The sequence below is a fragment of the Patagioenas fasciata genome, chromosome 5 (genome assembly GCF_037038585.1).
Source record: "Patagioenas fasciata isolate bPatFas1 chromosome 5, bPatFas1.hap1, whole genome shotgun sequence".
Taxonomy (NCBI): Eukaryota; Metazoa; Chordata; class Aves; order Columbiformes; family Columbidae; genus Patagioenas; species Patagioenas fasciata.
Genome location: NC_092524.1, coordinates 19,657,868 through 19,668,641, shown reverse-complemented (window position 1 = coordinate 19,668,641; position 10,774 = coordinate 19,657,868). Strand labels below are relative to the sequence as shown.

The following is a 10,774-nucleotide window of genomic DNA, read 5'->3' as shown; positions in this document are numbered from 1 at the left end:
TATTTTGATACTTTTCCATCCCAAGCATCCCCAGAAAGCACATCTTACCTTTTAAATGTTATTGTTTAAACATGGAGAGAAAATCCCCTAAATATAGTAATGGCTGTAATGCTGGTACAAAATTGCCACCTTTCCCTGAAGGCAGCACTAGCAAAGGGCTGAAAGGGAATTACGCTATTATTGACCACACAATACTTGCTTACAATACTTTCTCTGCTCCAGTGTTGCACTGAAAACTGCAAAGTGGCTGATTTTTTTTTTTTTTTTCTGAGCATGAAAGGTGCACACCAGGTCCAGAGCAGCACCTTTTGAAGCTAGTTCCTAACTTAATCTATTCAGTGTATGCCTGATGTAGCTGTCATTCTGCTGGGTACCACACAGCTCTCATTCCCCAAGGTGATGTTCCCTGCTGCTCAATGCTGCTGGCATTTCTCCAAATGGCAGCACAAGCTTTCCTAGGAAGCTGGGGTGCAGATCCCACAGTAATATGCAGAGGAAGGAGTACTGTGGCTACTATCATTCTTCTGCCCAGATGCAGCAATGAATCACAGTGTGCATTATGTGATGACTGGCTGTGAGCTATGTTGCGCTTTGGTATGGTGCATAGCTGAGATCCCTGACTTCCCACTAGAAGTCACATCAGAGAGGTCCCATATGCTGCTGAAGGTCCTATGCTCTTTCAGGGTGGCTAGATTCGCCAGGCCCATGTCAGAGCTTGCAGAGAAGCTGAGGTAAAACTCTGTCTGGCAAAATCCTGTCCCAAAAAGAAGGGTCATTTTGAGCAAAAAAATATGGCTAGAGACCACTTGTGAATGAACAGAAGTTTGTTTCAGCCACAGCAGCTAGATTGCAATAACAAAAAGGTCCTTAGCACTAACTAGTTTGTCAACCAGTGGACAAAATAATTTCTTGCACAATTCAGAGCAATATGCTAGCTAACTACATATGTAAGGAAAGGGTTTAAAATTGCACAATGTGCTGAGGAATGATACCTTTTGTCTCACAGCTATTGGTAATTAGAAGAAACAAATAGATAACTGAATTTTCTCTGTCCTTTATTCCATGGAGAATAGGGAGGCCCAACCACAGCAGATACTGCAGGCCAAAAGTATTCAGTTGCATGGTATGTGTCCATGGCAAGGAGAGTCTATGCACAGTGCAGTTCAAAGAACAGTGATTTTCTGCTTGTGCATTGTGGAAAGCATATTGTAGTAAAGGTGTCACTTGGAGAGTATTTTGTTGGGTTAATTGGATATTAGGAAAAATTCTTCACTGGTGGTCAAGCACTGGAACAAGCTTCCTGGAGAAGTGATCACAGCACCAAATGTCTTGGTAGTCAAGAAGCATTTGGACAATGCTCTTAGGCATATGGTTTAACTTTTAGGTTGCTATGTGTGCAGTCAGAAGTTAGACTTGGTGATCCTCATGGGCCCCTTCCAGCTCAGGATATTCTATGATTCTAATTGCTCTGAATTCAGTGACTAGTTAGGTATTGGTTATTTACTTCCAAACTTTTGTAATTTATGTCATGTCTCACATGGGTTATGCTGTAAGCTTTGATTCCAACCACTCCTCTTACATATACTAAGAAAACAGTGTTACTCTGAAAGCTAAAATAACACATAGATATATTTTCTGTGCCTTTAATAAAGAAAAGTAATGAGCTAATCTAAGAGATAAAGGTATGCCAGGCTTCCTGTATTTAAAAGGCTGAGCTCTTTTGATATAAATGTACTTATCTTAAATTGCTCAAAACAGGAACTTCATTTCTGTGATGTAAACTTTTTTCTTCACAATTTGCTTAGTGAATATAGCAATTACAGAGCTACTCTTAAAAGTGAATATCCACAAGACTTGGAGATTTAGAGCAGCTGGGTTATGTTATTCACAGTCCACTTATTTAGACTGGTTGGATGGAGTATAGGTGTTCTCCTGTCCAATTGCTGGTTTAGGATTTTCTAAGACAGAAGTGCTCAGGAGACTTTGGGGAAACTCATTCTTGTTTAGATCTGTAATTGTGAAATGTATCCAGAAAGATCTATGTTTGTCCTCTACAGAAGAACAATTCGGATTCAAGGCTATGTGAAGGAAATACCTATATTGCAATAGAAGAGCAGACTGCTAGTGTAGATGTGGCTCATAATACCTTTGTTAGTGTAGAAACAAATGGGACAGGACACTCCTTTTTCTTTGAGCTTCCTCCAGCTGATGAGAGACTCATTCTATTCTCCAAAGTATAGAAGGTGGCTTTTCATTTTGTCATTAGATGTTTCCTTCACCTCAAATTTCTTCTGGATTTTTTGGGTAGCAGTGGTTATACAATCTATATGTCAGGAAAAAACTGGCATGTTCCCCTCTCCTCCTGCTTTCCATGCCCCATAAAAAATAACTTATTGTGTCTCACTCCCCTCTTCCCAGATGTTACATCCATCTGGAGCGTAAATAATTGAATAACTTAGTACTTATATACAATGTGATAACTTTGATTTTAGAGCATCAAAATTAGGTTCTGATGTACAGAGTGTCAATATCAAAACTGCAGGGAAATGTTCTGCTCCCATGAATTCAAAGTGAAGCGAGCACTTTGATGTGAATCTCAAGAACACATAGGGAGTGGTCCCTTCTAAAGTAGTTCAGCTGGCACCTGTAACCTCTTAAATAGCAGTCGTATCTCTCATGTGAATCAATATTTGAACCAATATTTACTTAGGACTCAGGCATGACTTACATGGGAGTCTTAGTATTGCAACAACTGCTGTGTTACTCAATCAGATTCCTAGATGACTTGTTAATACATAACAAGCCAGATTTGTATTAATAAATTCAGTTGGCAAAAGTTATCAGAATGGAAAGAAGAAATTGATTATATCATATTATATTTAATTAATGAATCTATTAAATACCCGTAATTGAGTATGATGTTCTGGTTAAAGAAGCAATGGGTTTCATTTTGTTTTCAGATAATTTCTGATTTGGATTAACTGCTTGGTGACCATTTTCTAGTTGTCACGAGTGATTGTTATTTCTCTGTGTCAAAGTGGAAACAAAGTAGGATTAAATTAGTTCATTACAAAATGCCAAAGTAAAAAACTCTATTGTGTGCAACACTATTCCAGTAACAATTAACAGTGAGTTTAATTCTGAGGTCGAAAACCAGTGTACAGCTTTGAAGTTTAGGAATATTACAAAATCACTTTGGCTGTATAGAAAGTCACCCTCACCTCCTGGGCATTATCAGTGATGGTTTCTGAACGTGGGCCATTTGTCTGGATGATGTGAAGTGTTTCACAGAAAAGTCCACTCCATCAATTTTATGCCAATACGGCAATAAAAAGATTATTGAAAGTCTAAAGACCTGTACAATAACCAGATATTGTTAGCAAAGATACTAGGGCAAAGGACTGACTTCACAAATGCTATTTGATCTTTTGGAAGAGTTTGGGTTTTTTTAATAAAATAAGTCAGTACAGGAAATTCAGAGCGATGTGTTTCTTCCTAGAAACGGAAATGCAGAGTTAAAACATTTCAGACAGGCTGTGTAAAACAGAGAAGACCAATTGTTTTCTAGGCTTCAGGCTAGAATACTTGAAAATCAGTGTGTGTGCGCGTGTGTGTGTGTTGTCAGGAAAAAGAACACAGCCAGCTCTCTGAAATGCTTTAACTTCTTTGCTCTGATGATCCTCCTGTATTAACCCTGTCTGCTCTTCAGCATGCGCATACTTCAAGTCCAGTGACCATTTCTTTGGCAGGCATTTTCCCATGAATAATCATACTGCTGCATGTTTGGAAACATTTTCTAACTTAATGACCTTTCTTTAACCTCAGGCTGCTAGTTGTTACCACTGGGAAGGAACAAATGTGTCTGAATGAGGTGGATAGCTGAAGCTGTTGCCTAGAACATGTGTCTTGCCTTAGGCTCTGGCAGCAGACTCCCATCACTGCCATTTGCTGCAGGCTTGGCTCCCCAAAGATTCAAAGCCTCTCTCTGCCACCTCCTTACTCTGATTGTACCTACAATAGAGGTTTAACAGCCCATGAAGAAATAACCAGCTATAAACCATTCTTTGGCTTAAATGATAAACTCTTCCAGGGTGCCATAAAAACCATGCCAGTTACTTAAGTACAATCAGTGCCCACGTCAAAACTACAGTGTCTGGAATACATATCCGGAATCCACCCTTTTTCATCCTACCATAGGAAGAAACTGCAGCATGCTTGAATAACCAGCAGTACTGGAGTTGCAAGTTCCATCACAAATCAATTGTTTCAGCTTGGTATTAGTCCATTGCTATGCATACTTAGCACAGCAAATAGTTGCATGAGCAAAAGTGGGGGGAATAAAAAGATATTTTAGAAGTCTGAGTCATTTAAAGATTAGTCTGTGGTCATTATTCAGGTCAATAATATATTTTGAAATGTTTTAGAAATGTATGCATATTTTTATTTTACTGCTGGTTGTTGTTCAAACAACATATTGATGTGGGTGTGGTCTTAGATATTTTTATTGTGTTATATCATTTACTGCCATGTTAGTGGCAGCTACAGGAACATAAGAAAGGAGTTATTCTAATTGGCTTTGCTCCTGCTCCTTGCAAGCATCCAGTGAATGCTCTTGTGTTCTTCACAGCATACAGGCTCTGAGTATTTAACACAAGCAGTGACAGCGCAGTCTGCAGGCTCTGAGTATTTAACACAAGCAGTGCTTGCGATAGCGCATTGCCAGCTTTGTCCTACATGACTCTCTGCAGCCTGTTATTAGTGACCATTATTACATCCATGGTAATTAATTCTGTGGCTTTTTTTCCCCCTCTCTAATCACCATGTCATACCCACCTCATGCTAGTCCACTTGCTGTTAGGGGAACATGACCCAGCTTGTGCAGGCAATTGGCCTGTGTTGCACACTTGAAATAGCCAGAGGTGGCTCTGACATTATTTCTTGGAGTAGGTTTCCTTGGCTCCCAGCTATGTACTTCCACAGTGGAATTCGTAATGTAGAAAACTATTAGTCCAAGGCCTGGCCACCACAGACATATTGGAAAACAAGCATTTAGCATGTTTAGAACTTTTTGAGTGTTTTCAGTGCTTATTGTGGTTGCTTTTTAACCCCTGGAAGAGTTGCAAAAACATGCTATCACAACAACAACAAAAGACTGGATCCAGTTTCTTTTTCCGCTAGCAGGCTGAAATCTATCCCAGTGAGATTGTGAGACTGTAGAGGATGTGCAAGTGAACCTACGGACCAGTGGCATGTCTGCTCTTGGATAAGATAGCAGCAGGGCTCTGCCACAAGCTGGGGACAAGAATGGGAAGCAAACAGCCTGTTCCTCTGTGGCTTGGGTAGCTCTGTCACAAAAAGACAGCAGTGCTAAACGTCATGCAGGACATCCTCCAGCAGGTGAAGTGAGCAAGCAAGGACCAGCTGATGGGTGAGGACCCCCCCAGTGCCTCCCCACACACTCCTCCAGAACCGAGCACAGCCTGGACCTGATGAGCTGCTTCTAATCCAGAACTAATAAAACCAGAAAAGATTAAGGAAGAGAGAGCCGACTCAGTGCAGGTAGAGAACTGGTTGCTATAGCAACTGTTTTCTTCTTTGAGCATAGCTTGTGAGTACTACCTTGTGAGGGGATTTCCACATAGTTCCCAGGTTGGGAGGGGAGGTTGCTTCAAGAATCTTGGTTGACAAAGGCTGCGTGGCTGCACTCTTGAACTCTGCTGGGGATCAGGGAGAGCTGGTTTGTAGAAGAGTTCGATGCTCATCCAAAAGTAAAACAGATGTCAATGTGCCTGAACTCAAGGGAGAAATTACTAAACTAGGGCTATATTAAAAGTGATACCTCATGGTGTATTTTTCTATGGGTTGCAACTATGTCCGAAGGTGTTATTGTACCACAGTACCCCACACAGCCAGGAGTTTGAAAGCTGGAGTTTTTTAAAGAAATAAGAGGATATTTAGATAATTCCTACTGGACTTTTAAATCTCTCTGAGGCTCTGAGAAAGCTCCCCAGCTGGGTTTCTTCAATGAGATGAAACTGGTACAGAGTAAGAAATTAAGTTACTTGTAATATAATAAAGGTTTGGTCAGTCTGCCTCCAAGAAAAGTCTTTCTCTGGGACTTGAGCCAGGTAATGTTATCTCAACATACTGCTTGGAGTACCTGGCACCATAGAAACTCTAGGTCTTTGTGGTTATCTTAGACCAACACAGAAAATGAATGAGCATATTATCCTTTTGGTAGGACTGCTTTCTGGTGCAACACTTGCCTTGCATTCTGTCAATACATATAACTATTAAGTCAGTGCCTAGGGTAAACCCCTCATCTTTAGCCCTTGTTAACCCTGTGTGCTCCATCTGGTATACCTCCAGGGCCAGTAGTGTTGCTGGAGATATGGATCTAGCAGAATGTTGTCTGCCACAATCCCACTATCCTTCCTATCACTGAAGAAGAGGTGACAGCTGTGGAGCCTCTCTCTTGCAGCTCTATCTTGCCTAGGTGGCTAACACAACTTCAAACCTTCATAATCCCTGGCTTTCAGAGTAGCATTTTTTTGTCTGTTGCTGCAGCAAATAAGCAGCAACCTTAATGTTATACCTGTTTAATATTAATCAAGAGTCTTATCAGATGTAGAACTGAGGAGTCAAAAAATGAAAGCAAGCTCCCTGCTCCAAGTGCAACTTGAACGCAGAACTAGACTGAGTATTTTTCTATGGCAAAATGCTTCCCTGTGAGCAGGTGAGCCAAGAGGCTGAGGGACTCAAGGACAGCCCTGAACTCTCACCCATGCTTGCAATGACTGCTTAGTTCCTGTGTGAAAGTCTCCAGCCTCAGCCTAGTTTCAGAAATGAGATTCACAAGCTCAACAGCAACCTGTTACTGGTCCATAAAGAATGTTTATTGGCAACTGCTATTAAGAAGCCTGCAAGCTTCTCAGATGAAAGAAGTATTTGCATCCTTCTATAAAAGTGTCATTCTCTCTGTGCCTGCAGCAGATGTGGCCTTAGATGGCATTTGCTCTCGCCAGTAAAATCTGCTGAGAGTGAGAAAGACTTGTGGAAGAAAATTAAGTACTTTATGAGTCAGAATTCTAGAGCTAGCTCTTTTGTGAGCAACAAGCAATTTCTACTGCACCAATGCATCTGGGGTGAATAAAATCATGTATCAATTCAACTGCAACTCCTTTTACTGCAGATATACAAGTACTACAGAAAACTGGGGAAAAATATTCTAATAAGCTTTAATAAATCACACAAATTAATAAATTAACAAATGGTTCATGCTATACTGTATCCAGGGGATAAAGGCAGCTGAAGCATTATTCTCTTAATGATTTTCATTTATTCAATGATACAGTATTATTATATAGTATTAACCTATTAGATAAAATCAGAAATTGAACATAGATACTGAACTCATGACTGCTATCTATAAAAAAAAACCCAAACCTCTGCTAATGCCGCTTGGTTGCTATGGTGTAAAATCTAACATCAGGAACATGAAGACACATTTGCCTTTTTCCATTACTTAGGATGACAGCTGTTTGATTGACTAAGCCATTGGTTAGGATACTGCATTGTTAACTAACAAGGTGCTTCTAGTGCACAAGAAATGGAAACGGGTCAGTTGCTGATCAGAACATAATCATGTTCCTCAAGTCTGAGTCCAGTATTTCAACCATTCAGTCTTGGAGCATTTGAGCCAACAATTCAGTACTTAATTCTATTCTTCGAGGTTTTTTTTCTGGTGCCTTTTAGGTTTCAATATATTCTGATGTTAGTAGAAGCCTTAGGTTTGTTGAATTGGACTATATGCAGTTACACAAGTGTAATAATTTCCCCTTTGGAGCAGAAAAAAAATCACACCTACAACTAGAAAAAAATAGTTTTCTTTTTTTTTTTTTCTGATTGTTTTATTTGAATGTGGACATTGCTCCTCCTGCATGCTTTGAGCCAAACCAAGGAAGTTATTGGGTAAGAAAATGATTTATTTTCATGTTTAGTGAAAACAGTACTTGTCTTTCCACATAATCTACTGGGTTTTGCATAATTCACCTTTGGCATTACTGTCTAGGCTTTCAATAAGACCCAGTTCATGCCACTGCTGCCACATGGCTTCCTGCCCATTCAAATCAACCACATTTGAAATTCAAAATTGATAGTATGGTTGAAAGAACTGTAACACACAATTTAAAGGTGAAAGTCATCCTAACCAATAATGAATTTCGTAACTAACATTTACTTTCTGGGAATGACGAAAGAAAAATAATTTTGGCAAGTAACATATCAATATGCCTTCATATCAACTAAACCTGCAAGCCCTTATGATTATTCATCTTTATTTCTATTATGAGTTCATTTACTGCTTTGTTCTCACCTTTATTGCATTGTACATGCTTATGGCTCCACAGACGAAACCATGTTTGTTGTAAAACACTCCAAACAGTTTTCAAGTGAGTTACTAAACTCAAGTGAGTTTCTAAACTCAACAATAAATTACAAGTTACTAACTACTAATAGGGTGTTAAAACAATAAATGGTGTAATAAGCAGAACAAATGTCTAAAGGAAATGTGTATGGGCTTCATATGGATCCAGGATACTTACAAAAATGGAAGTAATGACAGGACTGAAACCCAAACTAGACTGACACCACAAAAGAGTGTGTTGTAATCAAAATGATATAAAACAGAGCATTCTTATCTCCTCCTGAATTCTCTGAGGCTTTGAAAAATACTATCTGAGGTTTTGAAGCAAAGCTTATGACTTAGTACAAACAAATGTCAGTGAAATGGCCAGTATCAACAAGCTAGTTTTCTTGTCTAGTAAACATGGATAGAATTCTCTCTACCCAGGAGAAACAAATATTTTATTTCTCTAACTTTTCTGCTTTCTCTTTCCACACTAACAGCAGTCTAGGAAAAAAGTCAGCTCCAATTAGAAAAAATGTCCTGTTACTCATGGTGTGACAAAGTAGTGTGAAGCTTGAGCACTTGGAAACAGAAGGGCCACTTTGAAGGGCAATTTTTTCTAGTATTTGCACCACTTCTTCCCACATGTAGAGATATCATCAGCATTTGTTGCAGAACGCACTTTCCATCTGTAGAACTGTTTTTTGGCATTTAGCTATTCAACATCAGTGATGTTGCCAGGTACTTCTGCAGAGACCTGCAAAAGAAAGGGCTTATCCACAGACCTGCGTTGCTATCTCCAGCAGCCACTTCATGTCCCTTCTCCAGCACCCTCATCCGTGCTCAGATTATGGGATTTTGTACATGAAGAGCTGAGGCACATAGGAGAGAAAAGAGAGTCTGTGTTTCTTCTGTTCCAGTTTGGCATACCTAACCCATACATCACTCTTTCTCTAAACTAGGGTCTGGTATGCCTCAGCAATGATAGTTTTCATTGTGCTGAAGCTGCTTTGCCAGCACAAAGCAGTTCTGAAGCCAGTTCTGGAGCTTTCCTGTCACTTTGCAGAAAATCCCTGGGCTATTTGGGCGCTTTCCAGCACTCGAGTGCCAAAGTGAAGCGTGCAGACAAAATGAGAGAGCAGCCCATGTACTGAAATAGTGTGGGGAGGGAGGAGGGAAGCAGCATATCAGGAAGTCCCTTGCAACCCAGCAATACCCAGCTTTAACAATGATTGCCACTATGGCAACTATTATTTAAAGAGCCCACAAGCTTTCATTATATACGGTAAAACACCATGAAGGGAGAACAGACAAAGGAGGAAAAAAAAATTAAGGAAGTGCAAAGGTAGTCCAAAGTTTAAAAGTGATTTATTCCTTTACTGCTTATTTATGGCAAGGTGATACAACATATTAGGCTGCAGGTGGGGGTGGGGCAAGAAAGCTGCAGTGCCTTTCAGCTGACTGTAACATCACCACTCTGACACTCCTTGTGTGCTATGAAGGACTGGAAGGCAGGTGCTGATTTTTTGTTGTAACAGAACATCTTTGCACCATCAAGACTAACAAAGAAACTCAACTGCGAAGCATTGCATGTAGATTTTTTTTATTGTAGTTCACTTTTCTGTTCAGGTATGATTTTCTCCTGAGCCAAGAGAGCACTGTTTACCATATAGGCACGAACCAGCCTTCACACATGATGACTTTCCCTAAGGAAGAGAGTTTAAATAAGCATATTGTTGATTGCTATAACCCACTTTGTACCGCACAGAGATTTCACACATGTTTTTGAGGCAAGTCACAGGAGTGATTGACACCAGCACGTTACTAAGCCCTGACATTGCCAGGCCTGAGGGAGCACCACCTCAACTAACACCGTCCAACCAAAGAAGGGACAAAGGCAGCTCCACCGCACAGCACTGCGTGGTGACCGGCTCTCTGCCCCGGCCTGGTCCCTCCCGCTGTCCGCAGTGCTCACCTTTGACGCAATCCCCCACCCCGATCGAGCTCCCGTTGTGGCCCGAACCTCCCCCGCTAAATCCTCCTCAGATCCGAGCGGCGGCCGCCGGGCGGAAGAGGAGCGCCAGGCACAGAGGGGCGCCCGGAGGCGGCGAGGAAAGGGCTGAGCACAGCAGGAAGGGGAAGCGGGGCCCAAAGGTATCTAACGGGCCGGGCCGGGAACACGACCCCGGGTCCGGCAGCCGCGGCGCCACCACTGTGGAACCAGCTGGGAGGGGTGACCTTGCGCCCCCCACCCCGAGCTGCGCGCGACGGTCACCGGGACAACCGGGGAACGGCCAATCGGTGTGCTCCCGCCCCTCGCGCACGGGGGCGGTCGCGACGGCGAGAGCTAGCGCCTCGTACTCTCTC

General features: G+C 41.4%; 1 long non-coding RNA gene across 1 annotated transcript; it reads right to left on the bottom strand.

Annotated features, from left to right (window-relative positions):
• Positions 1 to 9,993: 9,993 nt before the first annotated feature.
• LOC139828092 (uncharacterized) lies at positions 9,994 to 10,760 on the bottom strand. Its single transcript, XR_011739313.1, has 2 exons — positions 10,383 to 10,760; positions 9,994 to 10,113 (listed from the first exon to the last, which is right to left on the bottom strand). It is a non-coding gene; the product is annotated as an uncharacterized lncRNA (long non-coding RNA).
• Between the last annotated feature and the right edge of the window lie 14 nt (positions 10,761 to 10,774).